Source organism: Cupressus sempervirens, chromosome 9, assembly GCF_028749045.1.
Source record: "Cupressus sempervirens isolate cs-2001-9-10 chromosome 9, ASM2874904v1, whole genome shotgun sequence".
Taxonomy (NCBI): Eukaryota; Viridiplantae; Streptophyta; class Pinopsida; order Cupressales; family Cupressaceae; genus Cupressus; species Cupressus sempervirens.
The window spans coordinates 358,991,815-359,014,290 of NC_143126.1; the positions used below are offsets into that span (position 1 = coordinate 358,991,815).

The 22,476-nt window shown below is 35.6% G+C and overlaps 1 protein-coding gene across 2 annotated transcripts in view; it reads right to left on the minus strand.

Moving 5' to 3' along the window:
• The window catches only part of PEN2 (PTEN 2), a 136,265-nt gene extending 114,053 nt beyond the window's left edge, over positions 1 to 22,212 (minus strand). For both annotated transcript variants that reach the window (XM_089800104.1, XM_089800105.1), the window contains exon 1: positions 22,130 to 22,212. The gene's annotated coding sequence lies outside the window, so the exon portion shown is untranslated. The remainder of the gene's footprint in view (positions 1 to 22,129) is intronic.
• Positions 22,213 to 22,476: the final 264 nt, after the last annotated feature.

Below are 22,476 nucleotides of genomic sequence, written 5' to 3' on the forward strand. Positions count from 1 at the left end.
CAGTAGTTTGATTAATAATCTATTTTATGACAGGGATATTATAATCCTCCCATCCCAAAATTTGCTTGTCCTCAAGCAAACGCAATGTTGGATGCTATAGAATGTGCTCAACTTCCCAGGTTGCGTCGTCCAGCGGCAAGTGTTTCCAACGTACCAAATATTCCTTCACCGTTCAGTTCTGCAAGGTCTTCTCACATACTTTAATAATCTCTATTGGTTCCAATATGATCTTTCCTTCTTCATTGAGCGGCGGAAGGTCTGTAGCTACCGTGACGTTCTATCCCACAGCTTTCCTTAGGTAGGAAACGTGAAAAACATTATAAATACGACTCCCCTCTAGAAGTTCCAACTCGTAAGTGACTTCACCGATGCGGCCCACTACACGATAAAGACCATAAAATCATGGCTTCAATTTTTCTTTTCCCTTTTCTTCAATGAGGATTGTCGATATGGCTGGAGCCTAAGGTAGACCAAGACTCCTACTTCGAAACTCCTCTCTATTCGGTGTCTGTCGACATACATCTTTTATTGATTTTGTGCCTGTTGTAAGTTTTCTTTCAGGTATCTTAGGATGTCCTGTCCCTCTTGAAGCCAGTTCCTTGCCCTTGGTGCGCCACTGTCTCCCAGAACTATGTTGATGAAGGAGAGGGGTTCGTACTGGTATAGATCTTTGAATGGTGTCATTCCGATGGACATGTGGTATGTGGTATTGTAACAATATTCCCCTAGGTGTATCCATTTGACCCACGCTTCTTGTTGTGCCGAAATGTAGTTCTAAAGGTAACCTTTGAGCCACTTGTTCACAATCTTCATTTGTCCATCTGTCTGAGGGTGGTAATTAGTACTTGGTGACAATTTTGTCCCTACCAACCGAAACAATTTTGTCCAGAAGATACTAATGAATCGCCCATCCTGATCACTGACAACGTTCCAGGGTAACCCATGCAGACGAAAGACTTCTCTAAAAAATAGATCAGCAACTTGTGTGGCCTGAAAATCTAAGGGGATGGTGAAGAAATGTGTGTACATTGTCAATTTGTCAACCACCACAAAGATACAATCCTTTCCATTCACCTTGGGAAGTCCAGCTATGAAATCCATCAAGATACATTCCCATTTATGTTCTGGAATTGGCAGAGGTTGCAGTAACTCAGCACGTAAAGTACGTTTGGATTTGTTCTATTGGCAAACCGCACACTCTCTTACATACTACAATACGTCTTCTTTAAGTCCTTTCCATGAAAACCTCTCCCTGATATGTCTGTACGTTTTGAGAAAGATCAGGGGTCCTGCCAAGGGTGAGCCGTGTACCTCCTTCAAGATTTTCTACTTCAATTAGGATTCTGATACTAAAAATATCCGATTCTTATAGTAAATGATGTCATCCACCACTTTGTACCGATCATCCTGGGTGTTGCCATCCATTAGTTCACAGGCAAATGTGTTTTTGGAATATTCTACCAACAAATGTGTTTTCCAATCAGCTGAAATCTGGGTTAGTAAGCAAATGGCAAGTTTCCTAGACAAAGCATCTGCAACCACATTGTCCTTTCCTTTCACCCAACCCTTCAGTGGTTTTGTTAGTTCGTCGATGAAGAGTACTATTTGTCTTCTTTCAAAAATGTCCGTGACCAAAACAGAGAGTTTCTAAAATTCTTCAATGTGCTGGTCAACCGATCCAGTTTGCCTTAGTTGCGCCAAATCTTTGAAATTGAGTTCCAAATCTTTACTGTCAAATCGACCTATCAATCTCTGAGTGAATTCCGCATAGATATTTATTTGATCATGCCCCGATGTGATGGTGTCATGATGCCATCATTCATGCGTAACTCCCTCCAAGTGTAAGGCCACAAATTTAATTGTTTCTTCTTCTAGCATGGGATTAAACTGGAAGTATCTGCCTTCATTACCCATGCTTGCGCAGTTATGGAGCCAAATCCATCAAATGGTGACAGATTTACTTAACTTCCTCCTAAGATCGTCATTAAAATATCCTCTATTTCCGCCTCCCGAATATCTCATTCTCAGATTTGCATAATCTTTGTAGGATATATCTTCCACAAAATTCGCATTCTTCTAGTCTTCTCTCAGTTGTTCTTGCATTTCTTCAAAGGTCGGTTGCTTCCCTCCGGGTGATGTCTCCATCCGTGGGGGAAAAGATGGCATGGAAGGTTGAGAGCATGTTGGATGAGGGTTTGCCTTACCCTACACGAAGTCCGCGCTGTGACCATTTTATTCTACGGATATTTTATTGTCTGCCAACTTATTGAGAATCTCTTCCATGAGTCGCTGAGTATAACTAATCTGTGCCTAATTCCTCGCAAGTTCTCTCAGTAGTGCCATGAGTTTGTCAGCTATGGGTTCTAGTTTGGCAGCCATTATATCAACGGAATGGGTTCTCCTTCTCTTCCAGCTATAAACTCTCATTCACTGTCCACAGGCTAGTAGAATCGAAGATCTGATACCACTGCAATATTCTAATTCCCTTCTGTCACAACCCTACACAGAACTATCAATTATTCACCAAGAATGATTATACGCTTGTGTCTGATAGCAATGGAACTACTGTACAATGCCTACAGGAAGCAATTAGGAGGGACCGTATGGAATTGATGAGGTTAGATGTACGGTAAGGGAAACCAAATGTCGTGGTGTTGGAGGATCGTACGATAGGCCACAATGGTCGTATGGTGGAGGTAGAGCAACCAAGTACGGAGGAATAGCAATGAAGGTTGTACGGTAGAGATATGAAGGGTTGTACGGTATATGTATGTAGGGCATACGGGAAGCTTGCAAACAGTACGGTGGACTTGGAGGCTGTACGGATGGTAGAGTGCAGTACGGAGTGCAATGAAGATTGCCAAAAAGGGATGGGGTATGGATGGAAGATAGTTGTAAACTACTAATCCCAATTTTATCAGACAAGCCAAACAAGAATAGATATTTGAACACAAGTATTCTTCCATTAATATATGCCAAAAGATGATGCTCCGATTTCAGATCTGAATGAAGTATTACAGGCAACGGAATAGGGTGAGAGTTGAATCCCACCGAAATCAGATAAACCAAAAAGGGAAGGTCTTCCACTTCTCAAATGGTGAATAACAAAGAACTCCAACAGGAATTCACAATACAGAGAAAATAATCCAAATTGCATATCTAAAGACTACCTGCAAGCAGTGCTTAAATACCTGTCAGGGAAAACTTTCCGAGGGTGTGCAACGATAGCCGCCAACAACACAAACTACGGAAACAAAACAAAAATGGGTCCGAGATAAATTAAATCAATCGGCCCATTAATAATAGTTTGATTAATAATCTATTTTATGATGGGGATATTACACTATCAAGGACCGTAGTGGAATGTTTTGGATTGTATATGCAATAGCAAAGGAAACCATCTATCAATGTGGGCTATTTTGGTCAAATTTCATAATGTTTTAGGTAGTTTTAAAATTTGCAAAAATGCATCTCATGAGCAATTTTATTTTTGGTTCATATAGTTTATATTCCAGCTTAGTATTAAGGAGAGTTTATGATGCAGGAGCATCATGGATTCTTGGCAATCATACATCGTTTTGTTATATCTTGTTTCTTTTCCAGTTTTCCAATCTATTTGTTTGTGTGCGCAATTCTTCAAGTCCTGTGTTTCAGCATGCAGTCTTGGCTTCTTGATAAGGACTTATCCTAGATCATTTTCATATAATTGTGCATCTTATGGTTTCGTATACTTCGAGTTTCAATTCATTTATCCTCAAGCAGCATGTTCTTCATTGGCAACTTGAGCAAGGTGTGGTATTTCAATTGTGCAATGACTGCTTTTGCGCATAATGATTTGTGGCTCTTCGAGGTGATTCTTTGATCATGTGTGGACCTATATCTTGGCTCGCACATCCTTATATGCTAAGTCGTTCAGTCACTCACCTTATATTTGAGGGTCAGACCTATTTGTGTAACACGTTTTGTAATTATTGGAAATTGTGATTCTTTTGAACCGACCTGCATGTCACAATGGCTATATATGGAATATTCACGATGTATCAAGCTATTGTGACAATATAGAAAGATCTAGAGGTTGAGCTCTCGTGCATTTGTGATCGCACATTTGATCAAGTCAATAATTATAGGCTGCAAACGGGTAGACTTGTTGCCCAGCATGTTTGAAGGCAAATTGTCATTGGATCAGCATATAATCAAGTGAACCTGTTCTTTTTCTCATTCTTGTTGTTGTTGCTTCCCTGTGTTTACTCATGTTGCTTGGTTGGACATCTCCATTGGGAGTTTTTCCATCCTTGTATGCGTTAGGTGGTATCAAAGCAAGGTTTTGTTCATTGTGGAAGTTAACTAAAGTTTGGATCGTATTGTAAACCCTATAATTTGGTTGTAGAGTGGCAGATATCAAATCTGAACTATAACTTGCAAAGGGTAGTGATCTTGTAGAGCCTAATTGGATTGGTTATAGGGTTGCAAACTTGTGTTTGACCTATAGCTTGTAGTGGTCCATGGAAGAGGAAATGCAGATCCTGCTATCATGGATATTTTGAGACAAATTGCACCAAGGATTGAATCTATTAAAACAGCCCAAAGAAGAGGAAGACCTATTGAGGATGTTAATGAAGATGAAGTTGAGGAAGTGGAAGCACGAAATCCTAATCTTGAGCAAGGTGATGAAAGATTCTTGAAAGCCTTGACAAGAGTGAACGTCGAGCCACATTTTAATCCTCTTGATTATGATGGTAAGCTTGATGCTGATGAATTGTTAGATTGTATCTGTGAGATGGAAAAGTACTTTATGAAAATACATGAATTGATAAGAAGGTGAAGATTGCAAGTACAAAATTGAAAGGACATGCATCTTTATGGTGAGAAAATTTGTAGACCGATAGACAAAGAAGAGGGAAAGAAAAGATTAAGACTTGGGTTAAGATGGATGGTAAGTTGAAGGGTAAATTCCTTCCAAGTGATTATCAAGTTAGTTTGTTGAAGAAATTACAAAACGTGAAGCAAAAGGATATGACTGTAAAGGATTACATTCAGGAATTCTACAAGTTGCATATCAGATCTGAACACATCGATGATAAAGTAGAAAAGGTTTCTAGGTACCTGAATGGATTGATGACTTCTATACAAGATGAAATCAGTTTGGTCAAGATAGATATTATTGAGGAAGCATATCGATTTGGCATTGAGAGCAGAAGAAAAGTTGAACAAGAGGCATGACCAAAGGCAAAGAGGTAGAGTTGGTAGATTTCCTAGAGGAAGAGGTAGATCCTATGGTTAGAGTAGCAGATCTCATTCAGATCGAGATAAGTCTAACCAAGACAAGGGCAAATCAGAATGAAAAGAAAAAAGTTCATATAGGGGTAGAGGAAGTTATGGGGCCATTCAATGGGGTAACAATCATAAGAGAGAAGATAGGATTTGGTTTAAATGCACTTGTTTCAAGTGTAGAGAAGGAGATCAATGGGCATTTGAATGTCTTAATTCAAACAAGAAAGTTGGTAGCAGTAGCAAACTGCATTGGTACAAAAAGATTCACCTAATTCATTGAATGGACAAGAACAAGAGAACCTGATGGTTAAAAGAACCTTGCAAAATGAAGAAGTTATTGAAGACCTTGTGTTGAGGAAAAGCCCATTCAAGACCAAATGTAAGGTTACAGGTGAAAGTTGTGAAGTGATCATTGATAGTGGTAGCTTTGATAAAGTGGCATCAAAAGAATTGGTTACAAAGTTGCAATTACCAAGGATGAAGCACCCTAAGCCTTATTAGATTGTTTGGATGGAGGATGAGAATAAGTTATTGGTATGTGTTGGAGATTGTAGTTGCGATAGAGATCTTTATCTCTAGGCATTAATATTGTTATGGTCACCTTCAACTGAAAAGGACATTTATGATAAATTGTAATGTTAAATATTAAGACATGTGTCATACAGCATGCGTTGAAGCATGGAAATATGAAGAGTTGTATTTGATAATAAAGAATCATATTTTGGAAAACTCAAGAGACCTTTAGTTGTCATGTGAAGAGTCTCTCCTCTTTATATATATATATATATATATATATATATATATATATATATATATCAAGCAAAGACATTGTACTCTTGAATATTTTATCATTGATAAACTGATCTTTTGTTGTGTGGCTGAGTTTTTCTCTTCATTTTGGAAGGGTTTTCCTAGGGTAAATTCTAGTGTTTATTGTTTCAGTTTTGGCTCTTTCTTATTGTTGTTTATCATTGATTTTTGGGTTAAATTCCTAACATGGTATTAGAGCCTAGTTTGATGACAGAAAATAAAAAAGGCTTCTCTTATTTTCTAAGTTGTATATCTATTACAATTTGCTTAAGTATTCATTAAGTGATATGTATAGGTTGAGGCTTTCCTGTGATGCAGTGCGTTGCATATGGACGGTTGTAAGTACTAGTTGTGTTTTTGAGATTATGCTCATTGTTATCTGTCTCAAATGGAACTGTAGTGAGCTGATAAAGTGCTCATTCAATGAAAGACATTATTCATGATGCAGTGATCAATTCATAAGTGTCTAACCCTTCAATCGCTTTCTCATTCATTAGTTCCTCTCATTGCTTTCTACATTTGGAAGGTTGGCCCCGTGATTGGAGTGACGGGTCGTTGGCATGCTTCAATTGTACTATTTTTATTGCCCCTCCTACAGTGCCATTGTCGTCACTCAAGTCAAATGATTCTGCTAGAAGCTGCTTTGTTAGACCGCATGCACGGGTAGCTTCATCTAGCAAAAAGTTTTTGAAAGAAAAAATCATTGTTTTTGTCTTCATGTTCGATTTCATGGTTTCCTTAATAACCCTTCAACATTCTTTGTCATTCGTGGGAAGCAAGAAGGCTCTAATGCTTTGAGGATCCGTGTGATAGCATATTTTTTGCAAATAAGCTTGTTATTTCTACAACTAATAAGAGAGGAGAGTCGTGTTTGTCACGGCAGGAAGATTCTTTATCATCAGAAGGTTCAATAGTATGGTCAATAGACACAACAGTAAAGCAAATCATGACCTTTACAGCATGTGATGCATTTGGAGCCCCTAGCTGTGAGATATGTGTAGGCTTTCAACCGCCATGAGTACCCCGAGAGTTGGTCGCCTCAAGAGGATGTTGCTGAAATCGATCAACTCTTTAGGCTCCTCGTTGTTTGCTTCGAGAAATACCTCCTAGAGATATACCATGATAACAAAGGCGAGCAAGACAAACTGGCTAATATGGACGTCGAGCAATCAGTTTTGGTCACACTAACATTGTCTCCTATATCGTCTGAGCAATAGAGTAAATGGGAGATGCACCAATGCATATCTCCGCCTTTGAGATGGAACCTATGCTTGTGGACCTAAATTTTGTTTAAAGGCATCAAGAATATCATCAACGTTGTAAAGCAATCTGTATTAACAAACAAAGAAGGGCCATAGTGGGCGTTATGTTTAGTTGTATCCTTTCTTCAGTAGTTATTACTTTTTTCCCATCGTTTTTTATATCCATATGATTATTCAAGTGCTTGAAATTATAACGAAATTCTTTGTTCTTCATTGTGGGTTGCATGGCGAAGGATAAGGGATCTAAATGTTGAGATTGGAGCATTCTTTAGAAGGCTAAGTATTTATTTATTCGTAGTCTAATCTTAAGAAGCCTACATATTTTATTTAGTTGGAATTCTTTTAATTTATTTGGGTAGAATAATTTTCTAAGAATATTTCTCTCCCTGAGCAGTGATATCAACCTTCTCAAAGTGTTGTCATATTCTCAATTGTACGTGATACGGTTCGATCGACTCTATTTGCAGTAATAGATGTGCAAATTTATCCTTAATCTATGTATTTGCAGCAATAAGCATATGCTTGATCAATGAATGATTGATTTTTGTTAATATATGTTAGACTCTAAGACTTTTGCAGCATTTTTTTTCGGTTTGGAGATAAGTACAACATCAAGGAGATAAGTTTTCTAGTTTTGTATAGCTCATATAACTAAAAATAGTATGCCTTTGATATTAATGAAAGGTGTATCTCTCTTGGTTGCAAAATCAAGGTGCAACAAGAAGTAATGAGATGGGAATGTTGCTGTGATGTTACATATTCAGAGGGAGATGGCCAACCTCAAAGGGAGGATACTATCACGATATTGTTGCATTGATCAAAGTAGTCCTTGATTATCTTTATGATAAGTTGATGTAAATTTAATCTCTATTGGTTGCAAGATGCAACAACGATGATCTTTAGGAGATGTTCAGCTTCACAAGGAGTTGTTCTTGGTTGAGAGGGAGTGACTATGGAAATCCCCATCTCTTATATATGATGTTAAAGCCTTCAATATTGTAACAGTTGAGACTCTTGTTGGAAAAGAGTTTTCAATTATTGTTTCCTTTCTTGTTAGATTTTGAGACTCTTAATGGAAAAAAGTTTTCAGCTGTGATTTTTTGAGTTCTTATTCATATGAAATTCATGATAGTTGTGAGGTTTGTTGGTTCCCAAAACCGCAGATTGGAAATCCAAGAGCCTGCCACTTCTCTGATAGGACTTCTCAATCAGTTATGGCCAACGAACGGGAATCCTTTTCGATTCCCCTACACTTCAGGCTCCGCTACACCTAGGCGGGTAAACCTTCACCTCCAACGCTGACTATCTGGTTCAAGGCTTTTCTATAGTGAATTTAAACTTCTGGAGTTCTCCGGCTGGCAAGGTCCTCGAACTCAATTAAAATGAACACTGGATGTTGAATAATGGTTGAATGTTTTGTATAATTAATTTGATGCTTGTAGGAAGAAATATATAGATTTTTTGACTTCAATAATAGAAAGACTAGTGCCTCTGCTCATCTAGGCAATAGAGTCAACTTTAGTGAATTTTCACGTACAACTTTATAATCTTTTACGCAGTTTACTGCCAACAATTAAATAATCAAGATGCGACAGATCAAAGATATATGCAATTTTAAATTAGTCCAAATTGAGCTTTAACTCCTCTGGTAGGAAGAAAAACTGGACACAGATATGGAAATGATTTAATATTTCACAATACCTGTAATGATCAAATTTAAAATGCTAAATGACCATGTCCACTTATCCGACACTTAAATTGTATACAGAATTCCAAAAAATAATTACAAAGGATGATTCATCTGTAGTTTAAATCTCTGTGCCTTTAAAATAAATAAAGAACATTTTATTTTATTACAAAAATAAAATAATAGAATTTATATTACAAAGTCATAATGAGCTCCTTATTCCTACATACAATAAATATTTTTGTTATTATAAAAGATGTCGAATATGTTCTATATTTTTTTTGCGTATATGCTCTGCCATTATATATATATCTGAAAAGGAGCAGTGTGAATAGACGCCTCTCTTCATAAACTCTTAATTGTGATCACACCTTCCTTATTATTAATTATATTAGACATATTATAAGGTGCAAACATATAATCCTTCCTCCCAATTAATAGTAATTGTCGATTTATTCACCTATTGTCTGGTAACACACCTGAGCAAATAATTAACTCTATCCAAGTATGATAAACATTAGACACCTTGAAATCATTCAACTCGCTGGCTCAGCAAAACATGGCACCAACACATTATATTGTCTTCATTGGGATCATATGTTCTCCTATAATGATCGGTGTTGAGATTGCATTTTTAATTATCAAAGACACTCTAATTGCATATTTGATGGTGATTGTTTGTCGTGTATATGTAATCATTTAAATGAATACCATATCCGTTCTTTCCAATACCCGTGACAATGGAACTATGGCGATCACATAAATTATTTGAGGTGCTTCCTTCGAATGATGGCTATGTTGCCTCAATATCATTGTTTATCAAACACACACTCTTGTCACCATATCTTCGTATCCATCCTTAAAGTTTGCTTAAAGCATATAATCATTATTTGGGCAATGATTGAAATTCATCTCACAAACGAAATCCCTCATTTGCATTTAACATGAATTGTACCGCACTAGTATTCATCTTGCAAGAGCATTTTCAGTTTCTACAAACTCCTACACTTGCTCTTGGCATCGTTTCTTCTTGATATAGACTCATCCTGATTCAATGATAATGATTTTTACCCAATCTTTACATCTTCGTGATATGCATATTCTTGAGTTTGCTACTAGTCAATTTATGCTCCAGTTCATTATTTCCTATACAATCATATATGCTTCCCAATGTTTTCATACATTTCTGTACATATATGATCAATACTCGACAATATCACACTTGTTCTCTCTAGATCACCACATAGCCTTTTGCCAATAACAATTTGCATATTTATAGTGGTTGATATAATTATGTGACTGTCACTTCCATCTCTTTATAGTCACTCATCTAAATTACTCATGTAGCTGATTCAATAGATGTATTCATATTAATATGTTTCTTGGAGATGATGTTTTCTTTTTTTAGAATTTCACATCTTTATTGTCATCTCTTCAATGCATTCTTCAGTGCATCAATCTCTCCTTTGAACTCAACTTTGACATTGATAGCAATATTTCAACATATGGACTAGTCTACAATCTCTTAGAAGTTTGACTCCATTTTCGTCCAAAAAGAAATAATGAGCTTCATAAGATTTGAACTGTTCAAACAACTCGATGCATAAATGTAATCCTTCCGTTCTGAAATATTCATTTGCATCTTGGACAGTGCTTTAGAACATTTCCATTATATGTTTGATATCAGATACTTTTGTAAAGTGCTGACATACATATATGAACCATTTTTTTTTCTACATTCTCCTGATCATGACTCTCAATGCTTTGTAGCATATTGCTTGAACATAAGTAGTGCGTAAGATCTAAAGATTCTCCCTTTGCCATGGTATTTGGAATCAATGGCTCTTTCTAGGGACGTATGCTCCTTGTGGGCATAGCGAGATTCCAGCTATCTCTGGAGGAGCAGACCAAGCATCCATGCTTAACATGATGCAAGGGTGAGATTGGGTGGCCCCAAGCCCCCCAAAAAAATGAAACTTGATTCTTCCCTTTATGAAACACTTGATTCTGTTTGTGTAACACTTTGTTTCTTCTGATCATGGTATCTTTCCTTTCATCATTTGTTTTGGATCAGAATTTGCCCTTTCTTCATCAACAAGAGTATTTAAAAATAGATAAATTTCTGCATCGTTCAACCCCAACATCTGAACCCTTACCGAATCTGATGCATCATTTTTATGGACAACACTTAATGGATCTGTTTGATCAATGCAATCTTTGGTATCTGTCTTATGTTTAGGCTTTGAGAGATCATTTGATGTACTGCAGTTTCTGCTGAATGGAAGATCTTTATGTACACAATCTGACCCATCTTCACAAAAAGAGTTTGAAGATAACTTGCATTCAAGAAATGTTACCTCTCTCTCATCAAGAACCTGATTAGATAGTACATTAGGAAAGTTTTCAGAACTTAGCTCCAATATGCTCTCCTTATCACACATCTGATTTTGTGTCTTCTTCACATGTTTGAAACAATTGCTGCTCATTGGACAAACTAGTACATGGCTCATTTGCTAAATACACCTCCTCATTCATATCTTGAGTCTCATCATCTTCAAAGCTGTCATCAGGCCTTCTATCTTCATCATGGTGCTGATGGATTTGGCTGCATTGGAAGTCTTCTTCAAACAATGGATTTGAAAATATAGTGAATTCAGATGTATCTTCTATCACTTCTTCAAATAATGGGTTCAAGAATATAGAAAATTGAGGCATACTATCATGAGAGCTTTCATCCAGATCAACAAATATGTTATCAACAAGACTAATGTCTTCATCAATATTATCTTCTAAAATTTCCCCATGTTCATACATTGTATGCAGTTCTACTTCATCCTCGCTATATGATTCCCGTGAATTACCATCTCCTTCATCCAATACCTCTTGAGAATGCACTGATCCATCACCTTGCTCACCATGGTGATTTGGGAAAAAATTTGGACCATTTCTTTCAATATGTTTCTGATATTCCCAATCTAACAAGGCTGAAATTTCCTCTACACTTAGAGAATCCTCTTCCACATTTTCACATTCATTGTCATCTGTAGGCATATAAGTATCATCATGGGCTGATTCTCCTTCAGAATGTTCAAAATTTTCATCTCCATTTGAATCTGAAACTTCATTTGACTCATATGTTACTTCAATCTTGCATTCATTTTCCTCTGCAACCAGCTCATTATCCATAAGTTTGAAAAAATTAATAAACTGATGATCTTACAAGAGCCCTAGTTCTCGCATCCTATTGAGAAGAGCAGATGATGGAGGTCTATATTCTGAAGGTATTTCTTGATAAGCATTAAACATCCTCATAAAGAATTGTGTTGCAGATTCATCTTCTTGCTTTTCTAAATTCAAAAATGCATCCAAAGGAGATATATAACTGGGACTTTCATCCAATATTTGGAAGAGAAGCATCAAATCAAGATCTTTAAGTGAGATTCCCAACTGACAAAATTTTTTTATCAATTCCTTGTGTGAAGGCATGATGTCTGAAGGTACTTCCCGAAAAATATCCACCATCCTTATAAATAAGTGTGCCAATGTCTCGCCTTCATATCTTTCCAGATTGAAAAATGCATCTAAAAGGTGTATGTATTCTTCCTCCATGGTGTAACAGAGATCCACCTATTGATCGTAGTACATATTGTCTATGTTAGAGAATCAAATCACTTCCTTCTGAGTCCTCTCCCTTAGTAGAGCTACCAACTGAAAGCCTTTATTAAATAGAATCGCCACCTCTTTCGAGGAATGCATTGATCTTCCTAGGTTCTCACTTCCAACAGAGTACGCTTCTAAAGAAACAAATATAACTACTAACTGATTCTGGTCTGCAAAATTTGAAATTCTGGGTAACTTCACAATGATCTATTGTGAGCAACTCTCCCCAGTAGAGTTGCCAATCTGTTCGTATTGAGTGACTCGAATGGGGAGAATAAAATTTCTCAAAATCTCTTGTAAATCAAACTAAGTAACCTTCCAAAATATTTGATGGATAGTTCCCCAGTAGAGTCGCCAATCTGTTGGTTCCCAAGACCGTAGATTGGAAATCCAAGATCCTACCACTTCTCAATCAGTTATGGCCAACGAATAGGAATACTTTTTGATTCCCTTGCACTTCAGGCTCCACTACACCCAGGCAAGCTCCAATGCTAACTATTTGGTTCAAGGCTTTTCTATAGCGAATTTAAAGTTCTGGAGTTCTCCGGCTAGCAAAGTCCTCAAACTCAATGAAAATGAAAACTGGATGTTGGATAATGGTTGAATGTTTTGCGAAATTAATTTGATGCTTGTAGGAAGAAATATATAGATTTTCTGACTTCAATAATAGAAAGACCAATGCCTTTGCTCATCCGAGCAATAGAGTCGACTTTAGTGAATTTTCACATACAACTTTATAATGTTTTACACAGTTTACTACCAACAATTAAATAATCAAGATGCGACAGATCAAAGATATATGCAATTTTAAATTACTCCAAATTGAGCTTTAACTCCTCTGGTAGGGAGACAAACTGGACACAGATACAGAAAAGATTTAATATTTCACAATACCTACAATGATAAAATTTAAAATGCTAAATGTTCATGTCCACTTATCCGATGTTTAAATTGTATACAGAATTCCAAAAAATAATTACAAAGGATGATTCATTTGTAGTTTGAATCTCTATGCCTTTAAAATAAACAAAGAACATTTTATTTTATTATAAAATAAACTAATAGAATTTATATTACAAAGTCATAATGAGCTCCTTATTCCTCCATACAATAAATGTTTTTGCTCTTATAAAAAGAGAAATATGTTCTATTTTTTTTTGGTATATGCTCTGCCTTTATATATATATATATATATATATATATATATATATTTGAAAGGGAGCAATGTGAATAGATGTCTCTCTTCATAAACTCTTAATTGTGATTGCACCTTCCTTATTATTAATTATATTGGGCATATTATAAGGTGCAAACATATAATCCTTTCTCCCAATCAATAGTAATTGTCGATTTATTTACCTATTGTACGATAACACACCTGAGCAAATAATTAACTCTATCCAAGTATGATAAACATTAGACGCCTTGAAATCATTCGACTAGCTGGCTCAGCAAAACATGGCACCAACACATCATATTGTCTTCACTGGGATAGTATGTTCTCCTATAATGATCAGTGTTGAGTTTGCATTTTTAATTATCAAAGGCACTCTAATTGCGTATTCGATTGTGATTGTTTGTCGTGTATATGTAATCATTTAAATGAATATCATATATGTTCTTTCCAGTACCCATGACAATGGGACTATGGCCATCACTTAAATTATTTGAGGTGCTTTCTTCGAATGATGTCTATGTTGCCTCGATATCATTGTTTATCAAACACACACTCTTGTGACCATATCTTCGTATCCATCCTTATATTTGGCGATGTTTAAAGTTTGCTTAAAGCATATAATCATTCTCTGGGCAATGATTGAAATTCATCTCACAAACGAAATCCCTCATTTGCATTTAACATGAATTGTGCCACACTAGTATTCATCTTGCAAGAGCGTTTTCAATTTCTACAAACTCCTACGCTTGCTCTTGGCATCGTTTCTTCTTGATATAGACTCATCGTGATTCAATGATAATGATTTTTGCCCAATCTTCACATCTTCGTGATATACATATTCCTGAGTTTGCTACTGGTCAATTTATGCTCCAGTTCATTATTTCCTGTCCAATCATATATGCTTCACAATGTTTTCATACATTTCTGTACATATATGATCAATACTCGTCAATATCATACTTGTTCTCTCTAGATCACCACATAGCCTTCTGCCAATAATAGTTTGCATATTATAGTGGCCGACATAATTATGTGACTGTCACTTCCATCTCTTTATAGTCACTCATCCCTATTACTCATGTAGTCGGTTCAATAGATGTATTCATAATAATATGTTTCTTGGAGATGATGTTTTCTTTTTTTAGAATTTCACATCTTTATTGTAATCTTCTCAATGCATTCTTTAGTGGATCAATCTCTCCTTCGAACTCAACTTTGACATTAATAACAACATTTCAACATATGGACTAGTCTACAGTCTCTTAGAACTTTGACTCCATTTTTGTCCAAAAAGAAATAAAGAGCTTCATAAGATTTGAATTGTTCAAACAACTTGATGCATAAATGTAAATCCCTCCGTTCTAAAATATTCATTTGCATCTTGGATAGTGATTTAGAACATTTCCATGATATGTTTGATATCAAATACTTTTGTAAAGTGCTGAAATGCATACATATATGAACCATTTTCTTTTCTACATTCTCTTGATCATGACTCTCAGTGTTGTGTAGCAAATTGTTTGAACATAAGTAGTGCATAAGATCTGAAGATTCTCACTTTAGCATGGTATTTGGAATCTAAATTTTGCCAAAATTTAGACTTTCATCAAGGTCAACCTGATAACTCTCACTTATGAGAGATTCGTAGTGAGCATCATGTAGAGAGAGTCCATGATGTCATCATGTTGAGAGATTACATGATGGGAGTTGGAAGTTATGTTGAGAGTCCATGACTGTGTCACGTTGAGAGAGTCCATGATAAAATCCTAGTTGTAAACCTTATTAACTTGTCATGTTGAGAGATTCTATGACCTCATCACATTGAGTGAGTCTGTGATGAAAGGTGATTGTGATTTTTGCAAGTTTGGCATGTTGAGAGATTCCATGACAGCATCACTTTGAGTGAGTCTGTGATGAAAATTGAAAGTGATTTTTGCAAAGTTTTTTAAGTTGAGTGATTCCATGATTATTACTTATGAATAAATATTTCCATCTATTATGTTGAGTGATTCCATGATTATGAGTAGCTGTTACAAGTCTATCATGTTGAGTGATTCCATGATTATTAACAATAAGTAAAATTGCTCTCTTAGTGTCATGTTGAGAGGTTTCATGACAACATCTCGTTGAGAGAGTCTATGATGAAAGTTGGTTGTGCTTCTCGCAGAGGTTTCATGTTGAGTGATTCTGTGAATTTTATAGGATCTACGTGATTAGATAGATTTTATAATTGACATTTTTTTGTTGCAGCCTTGTGTGATTGTTCAGCTAAAGATCTCTCTCACTACGAGGGAGTGTTAGAGATTGTAGCTGCAATAGAGATCTTTATCTCTATGCGTTAATACCGTTATGGTCACCTTCAGCTGATAAGGACATTTATGATATATTGTAATATTAAATATTAAGACGTGTCATACAACATGCGTTGAGGCATGGAAATACGAAGAGTTGTATTTGATAATAAAGAGTCATATTTTGGAAAACTCAAGAGACCTTCGGTTGTCATGTGAAGAGTCTCTCCTCTTGTTATATATATTGCATCAAGCGAAGACATTGTACTCTTGAATATTTTATCATCAATAAAGTGATCTTTTGTTGTGTGGATGGGATTTTCCCTTCATTTTGGAAGGGTTTTCCCAGGGTAATTTCTGGTGTTTATCGTTTCAATTTTGGCTCTTTCTTATTGTTGTTTATCATAGATTTTTGGGTTAAATTCCTAACAATGTGAACAATGCCTTGTGAAAGTCAAAATTGGGTCTTACTGTGATGAAGTCTTGTGTCACCTTTTATCCAGTAGACCTTGGCAATATGACAGACAAGCTTTGTATAATGATAGATTGAACCGGTATACTATCGTGGCTAATAGAGAAAGACATAATTGTTGCCTTTGATTGAAGAGTCTAAGGGTGAGAATCCCACTACTGTCAAAGTTTGTTTGGTTGAAGGGAATCAATTCATAAACAATTTGAAGGACAGTATGTGTTTTTCTTTGATTACTAGGAAAATTGAAGATAAACTACCACAAAAAATTAAAGAATTGTTGTCAAATTTTCAACATATCATTTCAGATAATGTACCTAATGTATTACCTCCAATTAGAAGTATCGCTCATTGCATAGATTTGATACTAGGAGCTAGCTTGCCTGATAAAGCACGACAACGGTTAACACTTGCAAAGAGTGAATAATTAAATACACAAGTTCAAGAATTGTTGCAAAAATGTTTGATTAAAATAAGTTTGAGTCCTTGTGCAGTAACAGTTGTGTTAACAACTAAGAAGAATGGGGATGGCATATGTGTATTGATTCCAAAGCTGTAAATAGGATTACAGTGAAATAGTGGTTTCCTTTATCAAGAATGGATGATACTATGGATCATTTGAGTGAAGCAAGGTATTTTACCAAGATTGATTTTAAAAGTGGATATCATCAAATTGAAATTTGAGAAGGTGATGAGTGGAAGACTGCTTTCAAGATGGAAGGTTTATATAAGTGGTTGGTTATGCCTTTTGGTTTGACTAATGCACCTAGTACTTTTATGAGATTAATGAATGAAGTTTTGAAAAATTTCTTGGGTATGTTTGTGAGCATTTATTTAGATGATATTTTGATATTCGATAAGAGTAAGAAAGATCATTTATTGCATCGATGGTAGGTGTTGCAAAGGTTGAAAGAAGAAAACTTGTTGATTAACCTTAATAATGGTTCCTTCATGAAAGAAGAGATAGTATATTTGAGTTTTGTCATTTCAGCTAATGGATTGAAGATGGATCCTGACAAGGTTAAAGTGATCTTGGAGTGTACTGAGAGTGTTGGTGAAGTTAGATCTTTTCATGGATTGGCAAGTTTCTAATAGAAGTTCATTAGGAATTTCAATTTAGTTTGTAATGCTATGACAAAAACGGTGAGAGGTGATAAGAAGCAATTCAAGTGGACATGTGGAGCTTACAAAAATTTGAGACACTGAAACAAGAGGTAGTTGAATTACCTGTATTAGCTTTGCCTAATTTCATTCATGTATTTTAAGTTGATTGTAATGTGAGTGTGAGTACCATTGGATTTGTATTGAGTCAAGAAGGTAAACATATTGTTTTCTATGGTGAGAAGTTAAATGATGCTAAGAGAAGATACTTAGTTATGATCAAGAATTTTATGTTATTGTTCAAGCTTTGAAGAAGTGAAGACATTAATTGATGGCAAAAAAAATTGTGTTAAATATTGATCATAAAGCTTTGCAATATTTGGGTAGTCAGAACAAGTTGAATTAGAGACATATGTAGTAGGTTGAATACTTGCAGAATTTTACATTTGTGTTGAAGCATAGGAGTGGTTAATCAAATAGAGTTGCCAATGCATTGAGTAGGACTTTGTTAACTGAGTTAAGAGTTGACGTACTTGGGTTTGATGATTTGAAAACCTTGTATGAGACTGATCTTGATTTTGCAAAACCTTGGAAAGTTTGTAAAACACCGATAAAAGATAATCAACGTAAGTGGGTTGATTATTTCATTCAAGAGGACATATTATTAAAGGGTATTCAGTTGTGTATGCCTAGAGGTTCAAAGAGGGAAGATATAATCAAGGAGAAGCATAGTGGAGGGCTTGCAGGACACTTTGGTGTTGATAAGACAATGAGTTTGATCAATAAAAAAGTACTTTTAGCCTCAGATACATAAGAATGTTCAGAAATTTGTCAAGAATTGTAGAATATCTCAAGTTACTAAAGGGGTTAGTCTGAATGTGAGTTTGTATGCTCCATTACCTATTCCTTGTAAACCTTGAGAAGACATTAGCATGGATTTTGTTTTTGGGTTTGCCTAAGACACAAAGGGGTAAGGATTCTATTTTTGTTGTTGTAGATAGATTCTCCAAGACAGCTCATGTCATACCTTGTAGAAAGATATTAGATGCAATACATGTAACTAACCTATTTTTCAAGGAAATTGTGAGATTGCATGAGTTACCAAAGGGTATTGTTTCACAAAGAGATAGTAAGTTTATTGGTTACTTCTAGAAAATACTTTGGAAGAGAATGAATACTATTTGAAATTTAGTTCTACATTTCATCCACAAGGTGATGAGCAAATGGAGGTTGTGAATAGAAGTTTGGGTAACTTGTTGAAATGCTTAACTGGAGACAAACTAAGTGATTGGGATTTAGTGTTGGCACAAGCAACGTTTGCATTCAACAATTCTATGAATAGGAGTATCGGAAAAACACCTTTTGAAATTGTTATTGGCATGCATCCTAGAGGAATTAAAGAGTTAAGGAATCTTGATCAAGAAGAGAAAAGAAGTGTTGAAGCAGAGGGTTATGCAGATTTCATGAAGACTTTGCATGATAACTTGGAGCATAATAATCAGAAGTACAAGAGGACTAGAAGACAGGAGGATTTTGCAGCAAGTAATAAGGTTATGATTCATTTGAACAGATTTCCTGTTGGAATGTATAGCAAGCTAAAGATGACGAAATTTGGACCTTGTAGTATCTTGAGGAAATTTGACAGTGGTAAAGCTTTTGAAGTTTAATTACCTAATGATATGGATATTTCACCAATATTCTGATGTGGGCAACTTGGGTTCTTGGCAATCTTGTATAATTCTATTATATTTTGTTTCTTAACCTATTTAACAATTTGTATGTTCATGCGTGTGACTCTTCAATCATGCATTTCAGTGTGTGCGATCTTGACTTCTTAATGAGGACCCATCCTGGATCATTGTTTTTTGATCGTGCATCTTATAGTTTTGGATCCTTCAAGTTCCAATTCATTTATCCTCAAGTAGTGTGTGAGCAATGTGCAGAATTTTGACTGTGAGATGATTGTTTTTGTGCGCAATGATCTGTGGTTCTCCAAGGTGATTCATAGATCATGTTTGGACCTGTATCTTGGCTTGTGAATCTATATATGCTAAGTTGTTTGATCGCTCATCTTATCGTTGAGGGTCAGACCTATTTGTGTAACATGTTTCCTAGTTATTGGAAATTGTGATTCTTCTTAGTTGACCTGCATGTCACGATGGCAACATATGCAATAGTCACAGGGTATACAACAGGAAGATCTAGAGGTTAAGCTCTTGTGCATTTTTTATCCCACATTAGATCAAGTGTGTAATTAAAGGCTGCAACTGGGTAGGCCTGCTGCCCAACATGTTTGAAGGCAAATTGCCATTGGATCTGCATATTATCAATTGATCCTGGTGTTTTTCTCATTCTCGTTGCTGTTGCTGTTGCTTCCCTATGTTTACTCTTGCTGCTTGGTTGGACATCTCCATTGGGGGATTTTCCATCCTTGTCTATGTCAATTTAGATGGTTTAGCTAGGTCTAATCAGAAATTTGGGTCTGCAAAATCTTTATCATGGCTTTCAGAGCCAAATACTTTTGGTATTCTGTAAATTTACTATATATATATATATACAGGCTTTTAGCCTTTTGCCACAAAAAGAGGTAGTTATGCTAATTCACAGAAAGTTAATAATATAGACGGTGTTAATGAATCACTTGTTTCAGCACAGGAAATTGTTGGTAGCATATTAAATTTGGCATCCACAAACGAAGTATTGTGCTGATACGGAAATGAAAATGAAACCCCCAATTTCATTACACCAAGAAAATTTTGGGAAGGTAGGCAGAATTGACAGCGAGGGTGGGCAATGTGTATCAGTCTTTATTGATAATGGGAACACCAAATTTAATATATCAATTATTTTATACAATAACTGAATATATTAAATTTAAAAACTTTACTATTTTTTTTTTGCCAACCAACTTCATTAGCTTATACTTGAAAGTTTGAAATACATATAAAATATAATTTTGTAAAAAAATCTTCTAATTTAAACAAAAATAAACATTGAAAATACATAAATTAATTTAAAAATACATAGATTAAAATTAATAACGATAATATCTTCAAACAACTAAAATAATAAACAAAATAGCATCTCTTGTATTAATTAAAGTTTAATCATAAGAAAAGTTATAACTTAAATCTAAAAAGTAGGGCAAAAAAATCAAATAACCGAAAATTAATAAAAGTAATTAGCAATTTCCACATCCTTGTCCAAATTCTGTCCTTTATTGTTAGGTTTTACATAAAATAATGCGGGCTAAAAACTCCACTCTAAAAAGAAGGCCAACAAGAAGACCACAGATATTTGGCCATATTGCATAATGAAAGTCATTAGAATAGGCCTGGGATTCACTTAACACTATCTCATAAAGAAAAATGACGCATTTAGTATGTGGCATTCACATCATAACAGTTCTACCTGAGGCATCCAAAAGCCATCAAATAGATAATATCATCCAAAAGAACGTACAACAGAAAATTGACACAAAGACAGATAACAAAATGAAAGTCAGGAACTTTACAACATAACAGATGGTATACATTATTCATCGGCATGGATAAGTACGTGGGCTTTTACTTTACCAACCTTCTAAACTCTAATATGGATTTCTGTTTGGAATATTTAAATGCCAAATCAATCTTGCTACAAACAAATCTATGATAATGAAAAAAAAATAGGATAAGCAAAGAATGAAAGAACTAGGGCAAGTAAAAATATGCCCAGCTCAGAGAAAGGTCAAGTCATAACAAATGAGAAGCTATACGAAGAGCAAATCAATCAAGTTAAATGTTTTATCGATATAATCGACATGTGGGAAGTGAAAGAATTCCAAATGCTGGTGCTTGTGAGCGACGATAATTGGGCCCTGCCCTACCCTAGTAGTAATTATAAAATGTAGCTTGATTGGAAAGTTTAGCCTCGTTGATCCCCAGGCAGAGAGTCCTTACAGCAATGCACAAACAAGAGGGTTCCAATATCTAAGATATCATTCAATCGATAATATGCTTCAAGGTATTATAGCTTCCCCTCTCAAAACCTACAATCAGAATAAGATCCCAGACTTTTTTGAACGCTGCTGAGAGGGGAACGAGAGAGGAAGTTAAGTTCGAACGTTTAAAGTCCGATTGCTCATGACCCCGTACAACGTGCTGCTCACTGACTTCTAACCAAAAAATTGTATTTCTCCTTTTGATACAGCTAATATTCGCTGTAGTCACAGATCGGTGGAAAATTGGGTTCAAATTTTACATAAACGGTTTCCGCACCCAGGCAAAAAACCCTGAATGAAAAAATAAAAATTAAAAAATACCCGCCTTCAAAATTTAAGCAGCGTATTCCATTTCATTCAGCATGAACATAGTTGATACTAGAACGACAACAAATGCAGGAGCAGAAACCATTACTTACCCAGTTATCCTTCTCAACGTCACCGTCACGCGTACTGATTATCCATTTCTTTAGTTGGGTTTCCCTTCCTATCATGCGACCATTTTTACATTTCGTGTGCATACGTTACCTTTATAATTTTCTATTGGAGACACGTGAATTATGGTTTACATATGTAATGTGTCCGTCAATAGAGCAAGAACGCTTCCTCTGTTAAATTGGAGGGCATAACAGCCTGCTGCCCGTTCTGTTATCCCTGCCATTAGTCGGCTTAATTTATTATTTATTTATTTATTTATTTATTTAATAAATGGTGATGGTGAAATTTGCAAATAATTACCATTTAGTTTTTTGGGCCCATCTTGACA